At 35.6% G+C, this 23,010-nt stretch overlaps 1 protein-coding gene across 8 annotated transcripts in view; it reads left to right on the top strand.

Annotated features, from left to right (window-relative positions):
* CB1H4orf33 (chromosome B1 C4orf33 homolog) overlaps positions 1 to 23,010 on the top strand; it is a 119,726-nt gene that overhangs the window by 54,563 nt on the left and 42,153 nt on the right. For all 8 annotated transcript variants that reach the window (XR_006216778.1, XR_006216777.1, XR_006216781.1 and 5 more), the window contains exon 7: positions 3,305 to 3,428. The gene's annotated coding sequence lies outside the window, so the exon portion shown is untranslated. The remainder of the gene's footprint in view (positions 1 to 3,304; positions 3,429 to 23,010) is intronic.

The raw sequence follows: 23,010 nt of genomic DNA, 5'->3' as shown, positions 1-23,010 counted from the left end.
AAGCAGGCTCCATATTGTCAGCACAGAGTCCAACATGGGGCTCAATCCCATGAACTGCAAGACCATGATCTGAACCGAAATCAACTGACTGAGCCACTCAAGTGCCTCACCATTAATTTTTAAATACTTTCCTGTGCCTTCCTCTGCTCAATCAAGACTGCTTTATTTGGTCATATCGGTCATTGAGATTCTATTCATTTTTTCCCCAGTCTTTTTGCTCTATGCTTTTATTTTGGAGAGTTACTATTTTGTTTTCACATTCACTGAACCTGTCATTTACAGTGCTGAATCTGCTGTCAGTCCTATCAGGTGAACTTTTCATTTCAGGTATTGTAGTAGGTACCCGTTGATGCATATAAAATGACTCCCAAAATTAGTGTCTTAAAACAATATTTATTATCTCATAATTCCTATGGGTTAGGAATTTGGGAAATGGCTTAAAACTGTGTGGTTCTTACTCAAAGTCTCTCATGAGATTATGGCCAAGCTAATGACTGAGTCCGCAGTCTTATCAGAAGGCTTAACTGGAGAAGGATCTGCCTCCCTGCTAACTCAACTTGCTGTTCACACTCAATTCTATACCATCTGGGCTTCTCCACAGGGCTGCCTCCAGATATGGCTGCTGACTCCCCCCAGAACAAGTAGTCTAAGAGAGTAAGAGGGCAAGTGTGTGAACCTAATACAAAAGCTGTAGTCTTTTGTAACCTACCATCAGAAGTGATATCCCATTACTCTACCATATTGATCCTTTTGAGACTTTTTAAAGCTCTCTCTCTGCTGCGTTCTGGAAATTACTTCCAGGCCAAAAGCAAGAGTAGTTATGCATTAACTTTGTTTCCCTTTTCTTGTACTGCATGTTATCTAATATACAACATAGGGGCTTCATATATTTATCCTGTTTTTCATTCATGTATTTTATCCAGTTTATGGCAAGTCCCATAGCAAGCCCCATATAAAAGTCCCATAGCAATTATCTTTTCATAGGTACAAGCTGAAGTTCAGAGCTATGTTTTAAAATGTTAGATCATGTCACACCTCTGCTCAGCAATGCCAGTGACTTGTCATCTCAATCATTGGCCTCAATCATTTATCACCCAGACCTCATGTATATGTTTGATGTTTGGTGAAAAATTCTGTGTTAAAGTCCAGTAGACTGAGTCAAAACTGGGGCACATCTGTAACTTCTGATTTTATTTAAAACAATGTGTAGACTCAGAAAGAAAAAGCAATTATGTGACATGCAAAGAAAAATATTTAACTTAGAAACCTAAAATATTTCAAAGTTACCTTGTGGGTTTTTTTTTTTGTTTTTGTAATCTTGTGAGTCCTTCAGAAATATTTTGAATATTAAAGGTGATCAACTAATAATTACAAGTTGGCTTCAGAAAAGTAAACAAGAGTGACTGGATATAATAACTCAGATGGATTTGTGTGCAAATTATGACAGTCCTTTCTTCCTCCTTAATTACAAAGAATAAGGTTTCAAATATTGGATAGGCCTTTAGCATTAATGTATTCTATCCAAATATGAAAATATGTCTCTGTTCTCTAGATACTTTTGTACAAAAATTTTTTACCATATAATCACCTCACTCCAACTCAGATTACACAGGGTCAGAAAAATTGATTGGGTGCTTTGGAATGAATTTTTTCCATTCTCTGATCTTATGCTTCATTTCATTACAGCCAATCCTACTATACTCAAATTTGCTTTTGGGGTTCAGGGTGTTAAGGAGGGTTTCTTTGTTCTTGAAAATTAGGAAACAAACAGCCTTTTAATTAAAATATTGAATTTGAAATAATTATGATATTCCCTAATACTTTCATTTCCAATATGTAGTCTAAATATATTTTTAAACTTTGAAAGACTCTTAATTTATTTTTATTTTTATTTTTATTATTTATATTTATTTATTTTTATCTTTAAAAAGATTTTATTTTTAAGTAATCTCCACATCCATTGTGGGACTTGAACCCACAACTCCAAGATCAAGAGTCTCACACTCCACTAACTGAGCCAGCCAGACACCCCAACAAACTCTTAATTTATGTTACCATTATACAGTTAGTTGCCTCACTTAAATAGGGGAAGGGGAAAAGCTTGCTTTCTTGGAGAACATTTTTTCCATTTTAGCATAACCCAACATTTAACTCCTAAAATATTAATTACATTTGCAGTGAGGCAAACAAAGTGTTAGAAGGGCAGTCAAACTTCATGTATTAGGGATAAGCTGGTGGCCTTTGAGAGTGCAGAGAATGTACAATTATGCTATGCATTGCATGTTATTTTTCATTAATGTTTTTGAAGCAGCTCTAACAATGCAGACCAAATGGTTGTGCCTTCTTTAAAGTTTGTGACTTCCCCCACCCTGCACTTGACCTTATGCTTCAGGCCATGAAGTAGTTCACTGCCTATTATTGCAGAAGTATTTTGACTAATAATTCCAATGGGATAGGTCAATTACAGTGGTTTTCAATTATATTTCTTGAAGCTTATAACAACACAGTAGCCCTGTGCTGACAGTCAAGGAATAATAGAATTGTAAATAATTACCCAAAATTTGGTCCAGAAATACAACTGTATACCCAAACAAATTCATCCTGATTTAGTGCAGGGTGATACATACATTTACATATGTACCAGAAGTCTTTGTTAAAATGTACAAATACACATATGCAACGTAATTGCATAACTCAATTATCCTAGCTGAACACTGTCAATTTGCTAGAATTATTTTTTGTAATACTGTATATACTTTTTAAATATACTTATAAGTTAAACCTTGGATGTTGGACTCTTCACCACCAGTAGTTCCTGCAATGGCATTTAGAACCATTTCATCATGGTGTTTTTCTAGGACATTTTTTTCTTACTGCTTTTTGCCACTAGATGGAAGAAGTAGGTTAACAAAATGATATTTTTGGTACTTCATTTAATTCTACACAGAAACAACCACAAGACTGTGTTTAAAATAATGACAGTCTCAGCATTCTTTTATTTATACATTTTTGTTACAGCATTTGTTTTCATATGAATACTGGATTTAAGAATTTTTTATTTTTAGATTTTTTTTTTAATTTTTGTACTGATCAACTTTATTTTTGTTATTTTAAAGTATTAGAATTTCCAAAAGTAACCAAAAAATAAAATAATTGCCAGCTGGAAGAAGAGAGGTAAGAATTATATAAAGATACCGATAACAGGTATGCCACAAAGTAATCTTCACATACATTATTGTCCAAGGAAGCACACACCCAGATAAACATCAAACCTCATTCATTTAATTATTCTTTTGTGCCACAGATACTTACAGAGCAATTGGCACATTGAAGACTCTAGACTAGGTGCTGAGAAACTCACAAGGGATGACTTATAAGACTTTTATGTCTATAAGATTTTTACACTCTACAAGAGAGCTAATCAAGAGGTAAGCCATATTCATTTACGCATACATTTAGAATAAGGTAGAAATGGATAAATATGAGAAATATAGATGCAATATTTTGGACATACAGGGTAGATCTCCTCCCTTTAATCTGAGGAGATCAGGATTCTTTAGAGCCAGAAGAAACTGAAACTAAAATGGATCCTTGAAGTGGGAGAGGCAGATGATGGCATTTCAGTGATAGAGTCAGAGTGAGCAAAGGCACAGAGGCAAGAAATAACAGCTTAAAAAATGTTTAAAGATGAAAGAGCAGTACATTTTAAAAAGCAATTTAAAAGTTTGCATAGATAAGACATTGTAATTTATATTCTTTAGGCAGATATTAGATATAGGAAGTATCCTCACTAGTTAATGTACCATGTAGAGAAGAGTGGGCATTCTGGAAAAGTGAAATTTCAGTTTAGAAACAGATCAGTCAAGATGAAATAAACTGGAAATATGGATACTAGCCTCCATCTGATGCCAGTGTTTTATCAAACATAGGTTTACTGTGTATGTGTGCCTGTAAATTGATGGGAAGACTCTGTCATAATAGAATGATAAATTCTGACTTCTGAAGACAGCTTCCTCTGCCTTCCATTCTTCACCATTCTAACACATCCTAGAAAGGAGACTAGTGTGGTAAACAGTGTCATTTGACTCCCAAGAAGTTATTTCAATATTTAACCTTTAAGACAAAACATACCACATACGTTCATGCCTAGTAGTCTACTGATGTGAATGATCAAAGAATTCTAGTCCAGCCACTGAAGGCAATGAGCTTGAACCCTGATATTATGAGTGGCTATAAAATTATCCAGCTTTTAAATCCAACCACAGAATTTGATTTTATGACCTCCTAGCTACAGGTTAACTAAAGGTTGTGAAGTAATATTTCCTTTTTATGGTTCTGAATTCACCGCCTTGTAATTTCAGAGATCACCTTGTTCTACAGTGGGACAAACTTTATGGTATTGTAATTTTGTGTAGTTCAATGTGGATCTTGTGACTTTTTTCCCAAATTCATATTCTATATTACTCATATAATATTATTTGTATCAGTTCATCACTATTTTAGTTACTAGGAATGTATGTAGGATACCCTTATATAATTTTAAACCTTACTTTCCTATTTTGTTCTTTGCATTCCTTACAGTTAAGGCTTAATTAAAACTAAAAAAATATTGGTTTATATCTTACTGGGAGTAAAAATGTTATTTATTAAATCCTATGTAAACTTGATATATGTATGATAATACATAGGATTACTAGATTACCTAGAATAATTTTATATATTTATATATTTTATGTATTTATAATTTCAAATGAATAAATTCAGATTATAAATAGCTTCACCATTTTATTCTATAAAGGAACTTTGTATCAATAGCACATATATGCCTATATTCTTGAATTCAAAGTGGTAATCTCAGTGATTTTATTTATTTAAAAAAAATTTTAAGGTTTTATTATCCATATTTGAGAGAGAGGGAGACAGAGCGTGAGCAGGGGAAGGGCAGAGAGAGAGAGGGAGACACAATCTGAAGCAGGCTCCAGGCTCCAAGCTGTCAGCACAGAGCCCGACGCAGGGCTCGAACCCACGAACCTGTGATCATGACCTGAGCCGAAGTTGGACGCTTAACCAACTGAGCCACCAGGCACCCCATCCAGTGATTTTAATACAAATAAATTATTAGCCATGTTTACATCTCTTTAGATGAAACTAATAATTTTTATTTTGCTGATACTTCATACACTTTGTAAAATAAGCTAATCCTTCTACAGAGCAAATGACATTAGTTTGATATTACAATTTCTCTGCCCATCTATAATTAAAATCTTAAAAAAAGTAATTGTAACTCAATACTAGTATTAGATATGAAAAATATAATTTCAAATATATTTATCAGAAGGATATAAAATGACTACAGATGCCTGCATAAATTATTGGCCTTTTCAAAAGATGGTGTCTACAAAAGCAAGGTGGACAATAGATGTATTTATTTGAAAAAAACTGGACAAAAATTGTATGTCCTATAATTGAAGAAATGATGTAGCAAGGAGTTTTTAGCTTAGTTACCCAGACTGTGTATTTACATTGATTCTATGGACTCAACATAATTGCATAACTCCCATTAACTTTTTGCCGTTATAGATGCAGGTAGAAAACCTAGAAATAAAATTCTCTAATTTGATATAGCTCAGCCCTAACTTTAATGCAGCTTGGTTTCCAGTGACTATCATTGAAAATCATTGGTGGTTTTCCATTTAATGACTTTTTAAACAGAAAACTATCAACGAGATGGCAGCACTGAACTCATCTCCTCCCATAGATATGACAATCTATAACTATATATGGGGCAATTGCCTCTGAAAAAGAACTGAAAACTAGCTAAACAGCTCTTTTGCAACAAAAGATAGGAGGGCTACACTGAAACAGTAGGTGAGGCAGAGATGTGGTCTTGCCAAAAACCCCACCCATAGTGCTGTGTTCCACAATTGGGAAGGATCTCATAAGTCTGGAACATTTTTCTGAGGAGTGAGGGGTGTGTGCCCACATCAGGCACTCCAACCCTTGGGACCTGCACTAGAGAGACAAGCACCTAAAACGTCTAGGTTTAAAAACTAAGGGGGCTAATGTCCAAGGGAACCAAAGTGCTGTTGGGCACTGACCTACTCCTTTTAAAGGGCTTGCATGTGGACTCACTTGCCCCAGGGCTCAGCACAAAAGCAGCAGTTTGAAAAACACGTAGATTATATGTGAAGGAGATTCTTTTGTTAATCTTAAAGCATCTTCCAGGAGGCACCTGGGTGACTCAGTCAGTTGAGTGTCTGACTTTGGCTGAAGCCTCCAATCAGGCTTGCTGTTATCAGTGCAGAGCCTGTTTCATATCCTCTGTCCTCCTGTCTCTCTGTGCCTCCCCTGCTTGCACTGCTTGCAGTGTCTCTAAATTAAAAATATTTATATCTATGTCTATATCTATATCTATATATACACATATATATATATTTTTAATACACACACACACACACACACATATGAAACTAAAGCATCTGCCACAGTGGCAGGGGAAAGTTGGGATTTCAATGATGGAGGCACTAACTGGTGCCATTTTTGCTCTCACCATCTCCCTTGATACTGCAAGTGGTCACAAGCAGTCATAGCACACTCCTGCTGCTAGCACAAAGTCATTAAGTGCTAGTAGATGCACACAAAGCACTCTACCACTGCTTTGCTAAAGCCAACAGATGTGCCCTGCCACCCCAGTGCTCTTTCACTGCCTAGCTAAAGCCAGAGGGTGTGCCCCAGCCTCAACACTCTCCCACTGCCTTGCTAAAGCCAGAGGTTACATGCAGTCCACATAGGAGATGCCCCTGATCACCTGACCCTGGTGGCCAGGAAGACTTGGGCATGGGCCCCACAGGACTATAGCATCAAAAAAGACAGTTCTCAGCAGGCTATCACTCCCAGGCCACTGCACAGACAGTGGGGTGAAACACACACCCAGTCTTCCACTGAAGACTATTTACTTGGTCTGGAGCTTCAGTCTAAGAGATAGGCTTCAGATTTGCAAGGCTATGATGGGGCTCTCAGGGAACTTAGGGAGACACCATCTTTGCACTCTCCTTTGCCCTCATTACAGCTTACAGGTACCTACTAGAAAGGAGTTTATACACTTGTCTGAAGCCGAGGTTTTTGCAACTGTTGGCTAGGGGACACCTCCAGATCTCCTAGTCTAGAGGCCAAAAATGTTTAAAATTGTGGTCCCACAGGATTGTATGTATTTGCAAACCTTAAAAGCTGCTGCTTGAGGATCTGTCTTCCAAGCAGCCTGAAACTAGGTGCTGACACTAGATTCCACTGTTTGGAACACTGACATATCTTGGTATACTCTCAACAACTGAGATTTATCAAGAATAAATCAGGTTGCTTGGGTAATCACAAAGGTTGCAGAGACAATCAAGGGTTAGGGCAAGGTTGAATGATCAGACTCCTCTCTTATGAAAGACCACTCCTTCAAGCCTGGGAGAGGTAGCTGTTATACTTAATATATAGAAACATATATAGTCAGGTGAGATGAGGTTACAGAGGAATATGTTCCAAATGAAAGAAGAAAATAAACTTCAGAAAAACACCTTAAAGGAATAGATATAAGTAATCTACCCTATAAAGAGTTCAAAGTAATGGTCATAAAGATGCTCACTGAACTCAGAAGAATGAATGAACACAGTGAGAACTTCAACAAGGAGAAAATATAAGAAAGTACCAAACAAGTCACAGAGCTGACAAATACAATCACTGAAGTGAAAAATACACTAGAATGGATCAACAGCAAACTACATGAGGCAAAAGAACAGATCAGCCATCTAGAAGACAGGATAGTGGAACTCACCCAAACAGAGCATCAATAAGAAAAAAAGAATTTTAAAAAAGTGAAGATAGCTTAAGAGACTGATGGGAAAACACCAGTCAGAAAAACATTTGTGTTATAGGGGTCCCAGAAGGTGAAGAGAGAGAAAGGGGCAGAAAACTTATTTGAAGAAATAATGACTAAAACTTCCTCAATCTGGAGGAGTAAACAGACATCCAGGTCCAGGAAGCACAGAGAATTCTAAATAAGATGGACCCTGGGCGCCTGGCTGCCTCAGTTGGTTAAGTGTCCAACTTTGGCTCAGGTCATGATCTCATGTTTCATGAGTTCAAACCCTGCGTCGGGCTCTGTGCTGATACCTTGAAGCCTGGAGCCTGCTTCGGATTCTGTGTCTCCCTTCTGTATCTCCCTCTCTCTCTGCCCCTCTCCTGCTTGTTCTGTCTCTCTCTCTCTCTCAAAAATAAACATTAAATACATAAATAAATAAGATGGACCCAGACAGATATACACCAAGACACATTATACTTAAAATGTCAAAATTAAAGATAAAGAGAGACTCTTAAAAGCAGCAAGAGAAAAACAACTCAATTTGTTACATACAAAAGCACCCCGTAAGACTATCAACAGATTGTTAAGGATTAATTAGTAATAGGAAAGTTGGGGAAGTAAAAATCTCACTGGTAAAGGTAAATATATAGTAAGGGTAGTGGATTAACTACTTATAAAGTTAGTAGGAAGGCTAAAAGACAAAAGTAGGAAAGTTAACTTTAATAGCTAGTAAGAGATACACAAAATAAAAATATGTAAAATGTGACATCAAAAAATACAAAACATTTACACTTAAAAGAATGAAAATTAAAAAAAAACATATTTATGTGTATATATATATAACATATATAATATTCTGATTTATTCTTGATAAATCTATACATCTATATACCTATCTATATCTATTGATATAGCCAAACAAAACATTGATGGAGGAAATAAAGAATTCTAGAATATGTTAAACTTAAATTGCTATAAACTTAAAATAGACTGTAATATATATATATATATTATATATATATATATATATATATGCTGTATGTGTGTGTATATATATATATATATATATATATATATATATATATGCTGTTTTATGTGACCCTCATGGTAACCACAATGCAAAAACCTATAGTATATACACAAAAGATAATGAAAAAAAATCTAACCATAACAGTAATGAAAGTCATCAAACTACAAGGGAAGAGAGCAAGAGAAGAAAGGAAGAGAGAACTGCAAAAACAGAAAGCAATTAACAAAATGGAAATAAGTACATACCTATTAATAATTCATTTAAATGTAAATAGACTAAATTCTCCAATCAAAAGACATAGAGTTGTTGAATGGATAAAAAAAACAAGACCCATTTGTATGCTGCTTATAAGGCACTCACTTCAGATGTAAGGATATACAAGACTGAAAATGAAGATATGGAAAAAGATATTTCATGAAATTGGAAATGAAAAGAAAACTGATGTAGCAATACTTACATCAGACAAAACAGACTTTAAACAAAGACAGTAATAAAAGGCAAAGAAAGGCATTACATAGTGAAAAAGGGGTCAATCCAACATGAGGATTTAACATGACAGCCTCAGAAGTTGATGGAGTAGGAGGATCCTAAGCTCACCTCATCCCAGAGGTACACCTAGATAAAAGCCACATCAGTGCAACTAACCTAGAAAATGACCTGAAAACTGATGGAATAAATTCTGCAGTTAATCATAGGGAGGAGGCAACATGGAAAAAAGGTTGGAGGTTCAGAGACCCAGTCAGGAATCAATTTCCTGGCAAGATTAACCACAAATGGGAGGGATACCACAAACATGGAGAAGGGAGAGGAATAGATCCTGCACTGGGCACCCCAGACATGGGAACCTGCACTGGGAAGACAGGTCCTTATAACATTTGGCTTTGAAAATCAGTGGGGGTTAACTTCACAAGTTTTAAAATCTGAACCTTAACTCTGGGTACTTTAAAACTTGACAGACTCAGTTCTGGGAGTACTGGAGGGCTATAGGAAACTGAGTCTCCACTCTTAAAGAGACAGCATAACAAACAACCCCACCAAGATACAGCATAGACGCAACAGTTTGAAAAATGCTTGAAGTTTAAGGGAAGATTTATTTACTAATGTCAGAATGTGCACTGGAGGTGCAGGGATCTTTAGGAGGTGATGGGCACCATTTACATCACAAAATACAAGGATGTAAAGTATGACATCATTTACATAAAACATGGTGGGGGAGGTGTAAAAATTTAATGCCTTTAGAATAGGTTTAAATGTAAGAGTGACCATCAATTTAAAATAGACTGCTATATGCTATGATGTTATATATAAACCTAATGGTAATCACAAATAAAAAACCCACCTATAACATATATGCAAAAAATAGAAAGGAATCCAAGCATATCACTAAAGCAAGCCATTGAACCACAAGGGAAGAGAGCAAGAGAAGAAAGGAACAGAGAAGAACTACAAAAACAACCATAAAACAAGTAACAAAATGGCAATAAGTATTTACCTATCAATAATTATTCTGAATATAAATTAAAAGTTCTAATCAAAAGACTTAGGGTGACTGAATAGATAGAAAAGCAAGATGCAACTATATGTTGCCTATAAGGGACTCATTTCAGAACGAAAGACACATGTAGATTGAAAGCAAAGGGATGGAAAAACATTTATCATGCAAATGGAAACAAAAAGAAAGCTGGGGTAGCAATACTTAGGACAAAATAGACTTTAAAACAAAGACTGTAACAAAAGGGAAAGGATACTACATAATCATAAAAGGAATAATACAACAAGAAGATATAACAACTGTAAATATTTATATACCCAACATAAAGCAGCTATTAACAGAAATTAAGAAAGAAATCAGTAATACAATAATGGTAGGGGACTTTTAACACCCCACTTACATCAATGGACAGATCATCCAAACAAAATCAACAAAGAAACAATGGTTTTGAATGGCATTTGGGATCAGATGGACCTAATGGGTACGGTCAGTGCCTTTCATCCTAAAAGAGTGGAATGCACATTGTTTTCAAGTGCACATGGAATATTCTCCAGAATAGATCACATGTTTGGTCACAAAACAAGAATCAATGAATTGAAAAAAAAAGTTGAAATCATATCATGCATCTTTTCTGATTGCAATGGTATGAAACTAGAAATCAATCACAAGAAAAAATCTAGAAAAAAATACAAATACATGAAGGTTAAATGACATGCTACCAAACAACAAATGGGTCAACCAAGAAATCAAAGAGGAAATTAGAAAATACATGGAGCCAAAAGAAAATGAAAACACAACAGTTCAAAATCTTTAGGATGCAACAAAAGCCGTTTCAAGAGAGATTATAGCAAAAAAGGCCTACCTTAAGATGCAAAAACATTTCAAGGAAAGAACCTAGTCTTACACCTAAGGATCTAGAAAAAGAACAACAAAGCCAAAAGCTAGTCGAAGGAAGGAAGTAATAAAGATTAGAGCAGAAATAAATGATATAGAAACTAAAAAAACAATAGAACAGATCAATGAAACCAGGAGCACTAAATTTAATTTGGATCTGACTCCTAAAGAAAGGTGATAAAAGCAAAATCATTAAGTGGGACTACGTCAAACTAAAAGCCAAGGAAACCAACAAAATGAATAGATAATCTACAGAAGTGAGAAAATATTTACAAATTATATATTAAGAGGTTAATATCCAAAAATATATGAAGAATGCCTACAATTCAATAACAAAAAATCAAATTGTCTAATTAAAACATGAGCAGAGGAACTAAATAGACATTTTCCCAAACAAGATATGCAGACACATGACAAAATGCTCAACTTCACTAATTACCAGAGAAATGGAAATCAAAGCCACAATGAGATATTACCTCACACATGTTAGGATGGTTAGTATCAAAAAGACAAGAAATAACAAGTGTTGGCAAGGATATGGAGAAAAGGGAACTCTTGTGCAATGTTGGTGGGAATGTAAATTGGTACAGTCACTATGGAAAACAATATGGAGTTTCCTCAAAAAAAAATTAAAAATAGAGCTACCATATGATCCAAGAATTGTACTAATTCAAAGATACATGCTTCCTTATGTTCAATGCAGCATTATTTTCAATAGCCAAGATATGTAAACAACCTAAATGTTACTGGATGGAATGCATAAAGAAACTGTGGTGTATATATACAATGGAATACTACTCATCCATAAAAAAGAATGAAAATTATTTCAACTGCAACAACATGAGTGGACTTGGAGGGCATTATGCTAAGTAAAATAAGTCAGACAGAGAAAGACAAATAATGTATGATTTTTCTCAATGTGGAATCTAAACAAAAGAAAACAAAACTCATAGATACAAAGAACAGATTGGTGGTTGTGAGAGGGGAAAGGAGTTAGGGATGGGAGAAATGGGTAAATGAGGTCAAGAGGCACATATCTCCAGATATAAAATAAATGCGTCATCATGGGGATGTAATATACAGCATGGTTTTTATGGTCAATAATATTGCATTGCATATGTCAAAGATGCCAAGAGAACTCATAAGAGTTCTCATCACAAGGATAGAAAAAAAGAATTTTTTACTTTGAATGGTGAAGGATGGTAGCGAGCCCAATTGTGATGATGACTTCACATGAGTACAAATATCAAAGGATTTTGTTGTACATCTGAAACTAATATATGTCAACTTTACCTCAATTTCTTAAAAATGAGAAGAAGAGAAGTCAGTAAAAGGTTATAGAGCTAAACAAAACATGTATATTGAGTGTAATCTGCTCTTTTATTGACTTTTAGAAGTTTAATTCAGTTTAGAAAAATTTCGTGTTGCCTTTCTGGAGTCAGCACTTTTGGCAAAAAATGTCTCTGTTAACTACAGGTGATGTATTATTCCTTTGTGGAAATTTGATTAAAAAAATGAAAATAAAACCCAAACTTCATAGGCCAAATTCTGTTCTATGTAGTGCTGGCATCAAATGGGAATTTCATAAATTTAATAGAAAGCTGTCTTTAAGCAGTTGAAAATTTGGTGAACATTGAGGTATTTTAGAAGGGGGTTGGTGTCTTAATTGCATCAGCATTGAGCATTATGATACCTAAAACTGTTGCATATAGTGTTGTGAGGTTTTTGTTTTGTTTTTGCATTTAAGCTTTTCTTTATATACTAAGTGTGAAGTTTCATACAAGAGAACATTTGAATACTAGAATAAAAAAAAATATGTGCTTTCTGTCCATACATATTAATTCTATTTTGTTCCATAAATTTTCTTGTTGGCATTTGCTATTTGTAAAGTATATAACAAAACAACTAAATTTTAGTACAAAATTAAGATTACGTGACATTTTGAATTTTTACTAGAGGTGATATTTTTACTGATATTTGCAAGCTGCCAGAAGAATGCCTTTGACCATTTTGAGATATTAGAACATAATCTGTTTATAAAGAAAGGGAAAAAAACCTATCACCGTAATACATTTTAAAAATTGTTCCAACTCTTTTTCTACACAAAAGTAGCTCAAAGCTAGACATAATTTAAGAATATTTAGGAGCAAAAGAACAATAATACCATTGAATATATCAAGTTTTAAACTTTTGCACAGATACATTTCTTTTGCTTTTATGATGGGATAGTTTTCTAAATGGCTGTTTAAACCTATAGTATTCAATGCTTATAGTAATTTATTCTTGGCTCTAAATTTTGCTTTCTTCCTTCACTCAGCATAGCTTTGGTTAATTTTCTTTATATAACGAGAAAGGAATAATTGAGAAGGCATGAGTGTATCTAGCACTGGGACATTCAAGAAGTATTATGTTGTACAGAGGGAATAAAGAGTTCCATTGTTATTGAATTGAGTTCAATTCTTTAAGACAGTTTTCTCTTCAGACGTTCAAAAGAATCATTTGAAATAAAGACTCTAACTTTGAAAATGAAAGCTTACGAGTATCATTAGGGGAAGCTGAGATAGAAAAATAAATTTTAGGTAAGACTTCAAAATTTCTTAGAGTATTTTTGTTCTTCTATACATCCTCCAAAGTGATTCTTCTGAAACAGGAACCTTGTCAGTAAATTCTCTGCTTAAAACCCTACATTGGGGGGCGCCTGGGTGGCGCAGTCGGTTAAGCGTCCGACTTCAGCCAGGTCACGATCTCGCGGTCCGTGAGTTCGAGCCCCGCTTCTCGCGGTCAGTGAGTTCGAGCCCCGTGAGTTCGAGCCCCGCTTCAGGCTCTGGGCTGATGGCTCAGAGCCTGGAGCCTGTTTCCGATTCTGTGTCTCCCTCTCTCTCTGCCCCTCCCCTGTTCATGCTCTGTCTCTCTCTGTCCCAAAAATAAATAAAAAACGTTGAAAAAAAAATTAAAAAAAAAAAAAAACAACAACCCTACATTGGCTCCACATGCCTTCAGTATGTAGCCCTGATGTTAGCTATCCAGATCTCTGCACCCCCTTCTACCAGCATCATTTCTCTCATCGTATCACTGCCCCCCACCCCGCACCCTCCACCTCCCACCATGCACATATGCTCCCTTTGTATTTGCTCTCCCATCTCTTCTTTGGCTTTCACATGCTCTGTGCTTTTGTTCACACCAATTTTCCCATTTATAGGTTTCCCATTAAAGGTTTCCCATTATAAGTTTCCCATCAAAGGTTTCCTTTCCTGTTCTGTTCCTATGCATCTTTAACTGTAACTTCTGTCAAGTCTTTGAAATACTCCCCATTCTTCCGGTTCCCACCGTCAGAACCAGAGGCTCCTGCTATGTGTTTCCAAACTTCTATTAAAGCACTTTTCACAGTTTTCTCACATATTGTTTACAGTTTTCATTCCTACTAGGTTGGGAGTTACCCAAGGGCAAGGGAAATGTCTTGTTTTTGTAGTTTTAACACATAGCACAGAAAAGGCAGATAGTGGTTACACAAATGTTTCACTAAAGGATTAGCATTAATGAACATTTAATGTATATCTAGGTAAGAACAACAATCAAATAGATTTTAGGGGAATACTAGAAGTTAGCACCTAGCATGAAACGTGAATAATAAATGCTGACCAATTGGTGTTATTATTTTAAGTTTTTGAAAAGCTTGAAATTAAAGTAGGCAAAATAAACACCCAAAATAAACTATCCTTGATAGTTATATTCAATATATGTATTTTCCTTTCTTGTGAAACTTAAGTTCCAGGAGGCATTTTCTGACTATTACAACTTCACATTTATCTCCATATTTCTGTTACTTTTCTGTGTAATCCAATCTGGTTCTAAATCTATCCTTCCTTGAACAATTCATTAGTTTGTAGATGTATATTTTTATCTTTGCTTTGTGATTATAAAGATTATATGTTCTTTTACGTCAGGGATTACATCTTTGATTTCTTTGAATTTTCTCTGTAGGACCTAAGGAGAAGCTGCACACATATTATGTCCTCAAAAATTACTTGTGGAATGAATGAAAGCAAATTCACATCACTAAACATTATAAATACTACATAAATAAATGTATCTGTGTATTAAGTCAAAGGAAGCAATTCCTCAAAATATTTTTTGTGCAGATTTTGCTATGGGCGAATACCATATAAAAACTTTTTACTGCAATTAGAATTATTTAAAATGTAATGCAGGTGTTGATTGCTTTGAGGATAGTAGTAAAAAATTTTATTTAAATTTAATTAGATCAAGACTTGAGGAGCAAGAAACACATTGCTTTATTTACATCATAGTATTTGCTCTTTTGTGTCTTTTTGACGGTTGGACTATAGAATTTACTGCATGGGAAAATTTACCAGTGTTGCACAGGCTTGTGAGTCTCAAGTTTAAATCAGGGATTCAAGGCTTACTGATGGAAGTGAATGCTTTCTTTGATGATCTCCCAACACCACCAGAGTATGCAGATCAGCCTCATGATGGACCCTGGGAGTATGAAGGTGAAACTTGTCTATTTCGAGTACCAAAGCTGAGAGAAATAGAGAGCACATGTTATATATGGGGTGCTCTTTTACCATATCTATTACTCCTCTCAGAGTTTACAGATACCTCATGCTACCTAAGTGAGAAACTGAAAATTCAATGGCATGGAGAGCTGGGATCAAAACTGTGTGACTTGGAATGAGGATTTTGGGTGAACAGTCTATATCTCATAGGTACTTAAAATTATCTATGAAATAGTAATAATCAGCAAGGCCTGTGAAAATGTTAGTCCGAGTAATAAATATAGATAATTACTTTATTTTAGGTGTTGAGTGGTATTTGCAAAGCATGCATCATTGAATTTAAATTGAGTGTTCTCTGAGCTCTAGGAACTATAAACTAAAGCTGCATCCCCTTTTTAAAAAAATTTACAGTAGTATTGTGACACTTGTAAAAATTAGCTATATATTTTGATAAAGATTTTTCATCTATATATTTTCTGTTGTTGTAATGTATAGATTTGATTGAACAATTTGAAAATAGAAGGTGACCTTGTCATGGAATCAGTAGTGTATTGGAGCTCTGTGAGGGATCCAGTAGTCTAGCTACTTTAAACATACCTGTGTCTGCATCTAGCACCTCTTGACTCCAAATCCAGTACCTTCCAATATATACTGTTGTTCTGCTAAAAAAAAATTCACTTCTTAAGCATTTGATGAGGAGAAATTCTTTCTCTGAAAACTCTCTTGAAACCATATTCATAACTTTGGTTATAGACATGAAAACTTGAATATTTTTTTTATCCCAAATTTTCACACCTAAATCTGAACCTGTCATCATACAAAATCACTTTTATTTTTGACTTTCCAGTTTCGGTTAACTTAAGTTTGAGATGACATCCTTGTGTCGTCACTGACCATTTTACCCCACCTCCCCTGCTCACTAGTTATCAAATCCTGTTGATTCTTCTTTGGGGATGTCCCATGAATATGTCCCTTCATTTCCATCCTGAACATTACTTCTTGGACCATTAGACTATTATAATATGCTTTCAGATAGTGTTCCTGCTGCCAATGTCTCTCTAATCCTGCTTATCCCATACACAAATACGTGGCTGGTGGTCCTAAAACACCACTTCATTATTTTCGAGAAGATTGTAGCTCCATTTTGCTTGCAAGGTTAAGCCCCAAATTGCTAGACTGCTATTCTGACTCTTTAAGTGGCTGCTCCAAAACTGTGTTCAATTTCTATCTTCCAGAAACCTCTGCCTCAACCAAACAGGCCTGTCATTTTAACTTAAATGATTTGAACCTTTGAACACATAGAATTGTCCTTTCTTTCTGCCTACCCTTATCCTCCCTTTTCAACCTGACTATAATGTTACCTCCTCTGTGAAGCCTTCTAGGGTAATCCAGTTCATGGTGATCAGCTTATCTTTTGAACTCCTGTAATATATATTAACTATGCCATTCATTTACCCATTTATTATGTATTGCTTTGTGACCTTTATGTATCACTATATTGAATTTTCTCTTATAATTTACACTGCTGTTTAAACTCTTAGGTACTGTCTTATTTCCTTTATTATATTTAAAACTGCTTCAAGGCAGGAATATATATTTTTCTGTCCTCTGAGTGGATTTGCTATAAAGCTAATAAAGCTTGTGCTTCAGGGCCCCTTGCACGGGTTCCTTCTAAGGTCCTGTGTCTGATTTTATATTTCTTTCTTTTTTTTTTTTTTTTTTCAGACAGGGCCCTCCCATATTGTATAAGTTTCTGCCCCACAAACCCTGGATCCAACCCTGCATGGGAATATTTATTGTGTGCTCATGATAAGGCACTGTTTTATTATAATATTTATGCTTAGCTACAGATAGAACTACCCTCCTCCATCCCACCCAAACTCCAATATAATTAATTATATTAATTCTCCAATTTATAATAATAACAAATAGAAAAATCTAACAGAAGCAATCACATACAAAGCAGGAGAAAATATAGAATCTCTGAGCAGTGTCCTTTGGCCTCCCTAAGTATGGTAGTAACATGGTCTCAGCAGGGCTCAGTCATGAAGCTGAATAATTTGTTATGCCATAGTTCTTTTATGGTTGGGATTGATGTTATTATTAAAAAAAAAATCTTATACCAGCAATAATGGGTCATTAGCCAGAAATATTTGGAGATAATCTGAGTTCTCCTGCTTCTCAAGTTATACTCAGCATCAGAGAGTCATAGCCTTGTTTGGGTGGGGTAGGGGAATGGAGAGACTTCAGTGCACAGGCTGCTCCAAGCAGAGTCTTTGTTCCCAGTTTGACAGCACTCTGGCAAGTACTTCCCAAATCTTGTTCCATTTAATCCTCACAGCAATCCCGTGAGATTTACAAATGAGGAAGCAGAGGCTCAGAGAATTTCATTATCTTGCCTAAGATCACACAGTACATAAGTAATGGAGTGGGTACTCAAAGCCAGGTCTGATTTTAGAACTAGATTTTAAAAATTCCTTACTGAAGTGATTACAATAGACAGATTTGTTTGTATTGTCTTTTTTTAAAAATTCTTTTTGAAATCCTCTTTTTTTTTTTTATACTTACATCCTTCAGGCCTGTTCATTGATATTAGTTTTGAAAAATATGCTGAGTGGGGAAAAAAGGTTCTAGTGAGAAAAGCTTGGAAAGCTCTGCAGACTCTGTCCCTTAGAGAGTCACTATGAATATTATCATATTAATAACTCAAAAATCCTTTAGAAATCTGTTTTATTTTTTATATTTTTAATTTTTTTTAAGTTGAGAGACAGCAAGCAGGGGAGGGCCAGAAAAAGGGGGAGACAGAGGATCTGAAGCAGGATCTGTGCTGACAACAGAGTCTGACGTGGGGCTTGAAACTATAAACTGTGAGATCAGGACCTGAGCCGAAGTCAGACACTTAATCTAGTGAGCCACCCATGTGCCCTGAGAGATCTGTTTTATATTATTAACCCAAAATATCACATATTTGTCTACTGTACTTTTTCCTTTACATGGCAATATCAGTAACCATGCCAACTACCATTTACTGAGTATTTACTATGTGCCAGACACTATTCTAAACACTTCATTCATTAGTCCTATGACCCAGATACCATTTTTATTTCTGTTTCATAGATTAGGAAACTGAGACATAAGGCAGTTAAGAAATTTGCCCGAGATCATGTAAGTGAAGTAGGCATAATTTGAACTCAACTATTATTCTATGCTGCCTCCCACATTTAATACTTACTATCTATAAAAATTCTGTCAAATTATTATTTCAGTGAAATCATTCTGGGAAACAATTGGAAGAATTGTATATATGTATATTTATGTAAATTTGGAATAGAATATTTTGTATGGACAACAGATAAATTGCTTTAACATTTAATATTCACCAGCTAATGAGAATGTTATGCTGAATTTTTTAATTTTTAATTTTTAAGTTATATTGAATTTTCTAAAAAGTAGTTTGCAGTAATGTTGAATATAAAATTTTATTTTTTAAGGTTCTAGATTTTCCTTCTTCAGAATGTGACTTTTTACAATCTTTACTTTCTTGACTCTTTCTGGATGTCTCAATATGATGATTGTTTTTTACTTATAGTTGTTGAATCTTTTTTTTTTTTTTTCTGCAAAAACATCAATTATTTCCACTTGGTCCCTGGCTTGGGAGAGGGCATCAGGGTGGTTAAAAAGCTACCTAGTGGCTGCACAGAGAGGCTCAGGCAAAAGCCTTACAGGAGGGGATGCCAGAGAGGCCCCTAGCCTGCTTGAGGGTGTGCTTTTCCAGGAAATACTGGCCTGGCCCAGCCTAGAGACCAGCCAGCCTGGGAGATCAGTCAAGTGGTTGCCATCTTCTTGATGAGTTTCACTTCCTCATCCAGGAAGTGGTTCTCCAGGAAGTTACAGGGATGTAGGTCTGGAATGCTGGGCGTACAGATACAAAACAGCCTGGTTCAGGGTTTCTCTAGACCATGGTAGCTTCCATGGCATCCAGAGTTTTACCTCACTCATCCTGGAATGGCTTCTGCATATCCTGGAAGAGAGCACAGCTGCTGAGTTGGTTTGCATCAAGAGACACTGGGATGCCTGGGTGGCTCAGTCAGTTCAGCATCTGACTCTTGATTTGGCTCAGGTCATGATCTCATGATTGAGTTTGAGCTCTGCATCTGACTCTGTGTTGTCAGTGCAGAGCCTACTTGGGATTCTCTCTCTCGCTCTCTCTGCCCCTCCTCTGCTGTGCACACACTCTCTCAAAATAAATAAATAAACCTTAAAAAAAATTAAAAGAGACACTGTTGCCCTTGAGCTTCTCCTCAGCCAAGTCCAGCCAAGTCTCTGAGAAGCTTCTACACCCTCCAGAGCCACATTGTCACAGTCAAAATAGAAGCCTAGAGAGAGTTAGGTGTAGAAGGACTGAAGATGCATGTTGATCAGGCGGTTGAGTGTTGTCTCCACCCTGGTGGAATAATTCTGATGAATGTGGGAGCTCACAGTTGATTGGCAATAAAGAGCTAAGCTCAAAATATGATGTTGGCTCATTGCCAGAGGCAGAGGATAGCTGAGAAGATGGTTCCAAAGGTTGCAACTGGAAAAGAAGTTGGAGGGTGGTCTGAGGCTGGAAGAAGGGGCATCTATGGGTCTGTTTGGTTCAAACACTGTTGAAGCAAGAGACAGGTCTGTGGGACTGCTAGATGTACTGCCTTGAAATGTTGTTTTGTTTTGTTTTTGTAAAACAAGAAGAAACAGTACCTCAAGGTGGAACTCTGCTGGTAAATTCTCTTTTAATGCATACTAAAGCTGCTTGCTTCTTAAGGACAGCTTTCCAAACAGTTTTTTAAAGTCATTAAACTCTCAAACATTCTGTTTGGTTTGCAAAATGTGGATGAGTCCCACCCATAATTATTATGGTAGGCATTGTACAAAGTTAGAAGCATTAAAGCAGACTATGCAATTCCTCTGAAATGCAAAATCACACAGGTAACAGGGATTATGGTATTTCCTAAGGCTGACCCACTTCCTGGCTTAAATCACTTCCTGATTTAAATTCATCAGGACCAGTGACTTTTCATGAAACTAGTCTGATAGAGCTGAAAACTGTACAGAGCTTCTAGATAGTCACGATACCTAGTGTTTTTTTTTCCTTAGGGTGCTATTATTAGAATATTAATTCAACTTCACTAAGTTCTATACCTCTCCCATGGTTTATAGACCTTAAGTCAACAAACAAACAAAATTTAGAAGCAAATTTCCTAATGAGATGAATTCTGAGCTCCAAAGCCTTTGTTTTAAACTTTAAAATTATAAAATTTATAGTGATATATTCAGCTCTGTCGGTGGCATCACTTGCTTCTATACAAAGTCCGTACAGGGTATATGGATTCTTCTGGCCCTAATTGTGCTGGACAAACAATATTGATGTCTGTAAAGATGTTCAGTCAAGAAGTATGGTTTAGAGATGCATTGCATGGCTCTAGCTTTAAAGAAAAAATTCTTTAGATGTTATTTGGATAATTAAATACAATTTTACCACACGGAAAAAGCACTTGCCACATCTAGTCTATTTGAATCACTTCACATTCTGCCTGTTGAAAATGCTATCCTGGACATTTCTCAGTGACGGCCAGCCATCTAAGGATGTTCTTTACCTCCTAAAATTAACCTCACCCATAGATTTATCTTTTCGTAAAGTTTTTGCTTGAAGTGCTTGTTTATGCTATGTTCTTCTCCCAAGGCTTCTTTTAGGATTTCTTAGATGCAACAAATTATCAAATTCAGTTACATGTAGCTGAGTCATGAACCTATAACTTTTCTAAAAAGATCATATATTTTGTGTATTTTTCTCTTTTGATGATAAAAGAAAATTATATACATTGTACAATACTTAGGAAATAATAAAAAGTACACGAATAAAAGTAATCTGTAATATTACTACCCAGATAAAATCACTATTCACTTTTGGACGTATAACCATGCATCCCAATGGCTGAATACGGCCTGCAGAATTTTTTTTTGTTTTATTTTTATTATTTTTTTAAACAGAACTTATTGTCAAGTTGACTAATATACAGAGTATACAGTCTGCTTTTGGTTTGGGGGGTAGATTCCCATGATTCATTGCTTACATACAACACCCAGTGCTCATCCCAACAAGTGCCCTCCTCAATGCCCATCACCCATTTTCCCATCTCCTCTCCCACCCTCCCTTGCCCACCTCCATCAACCCTCAGTGTGCTGTCTGTATTTAAGAGTCTCTTATGGTTTGCTTCCTTCCCTCTCTGTAACTATTTTAGATTTTTTTAAAGCTTACAATGTGTTTTTACAATTTACAAGACTCAGAGTGCTCCTCGTGGTTACAGAGCATGCGTGGTCCTCCACATATCTGAGGGAGCGATCTCTGAATCACAATACAACATTTTTAAAAACACATTATAGTATTGTTGTAGAAAATAGGCAGAAGCATCAGCATTAGATTCTTTCAGTCTCAAGTCCCAAATTCCCAGTAAGATAATTTGGTTTCCACTGCATTCCTCTTCTTTAGAGAAAAAGGGTAGGTGGCAAAGGGAACCGCCATGTTATTCTTGTGTTTGGAACTACTAACGTTGCTAAAATGCTTCATTACTTTGGATGTGTATACCTAAACTTTTGCACATCTGTCAAGCAGTTCTGATACTCATTTCTTTCACTGAAGTAAACTCTGAGATGAGGAGTCAACCAATGAGGATTTTTTTTTTCAATGAGGCATTTTAAAACACGATATTGTTTTAGATAACAGTAATAATAATGACTAACACTAATGTAATGCTAACATTGTGTAGGATGCCATTCTAAGCACTTTTCACCTTTCAAACGCTTTAAGCACACCATAATCCATTTTTCAGGTGAGGAAACGTATCTCTGTTGGATAACTTGACCAAGGTCTCATGGCTAGTAGGTGCAAGAGTCTAAATTTGAATCCGGGTTATCTGGCTTCAGAGTCCGTGCTTTTTAATCCCCATACTATACTGCATCTGTTGATAACTTAATAATTATTATATTAACTTGAATTGCTAGTATAATTTCTTCAAAATGAATCATTTATTTTCTTCACTTTTATTAATTGTGTGGGCATTCAGATATCAAAAGAGAATAATTTCAATAAGTAAAATGCAAATATTTTACAGTTTTAATCATATAAAGGCATAAAATATTAAAAACATGAAACAAAAAATAGTGCCCAAAGTTGAAAATCTTGAATATTCATGAC

The sequence above is a fragment of the Panthera tigris genome, chromosome B1 (genome assembly GCF_018350195.1).
Source record: "Panthera tigris isolate Pti1 chromosome B1, P.tigris_Pti1_mat1.1, whole genome shotgun sequence".
In the NCBI taxonomy this organism is placed as follows: domain Eukaryota; kingdom Metazoa; phylum Chordata; class Mammalia; order Carnivora; family Felidae; genus Panthera; species Panthera tigris.
Note: the sequence above shows the minus strand (reverse complement) of the source record. Positions and strands in the feature narration are given on the sequence as shown.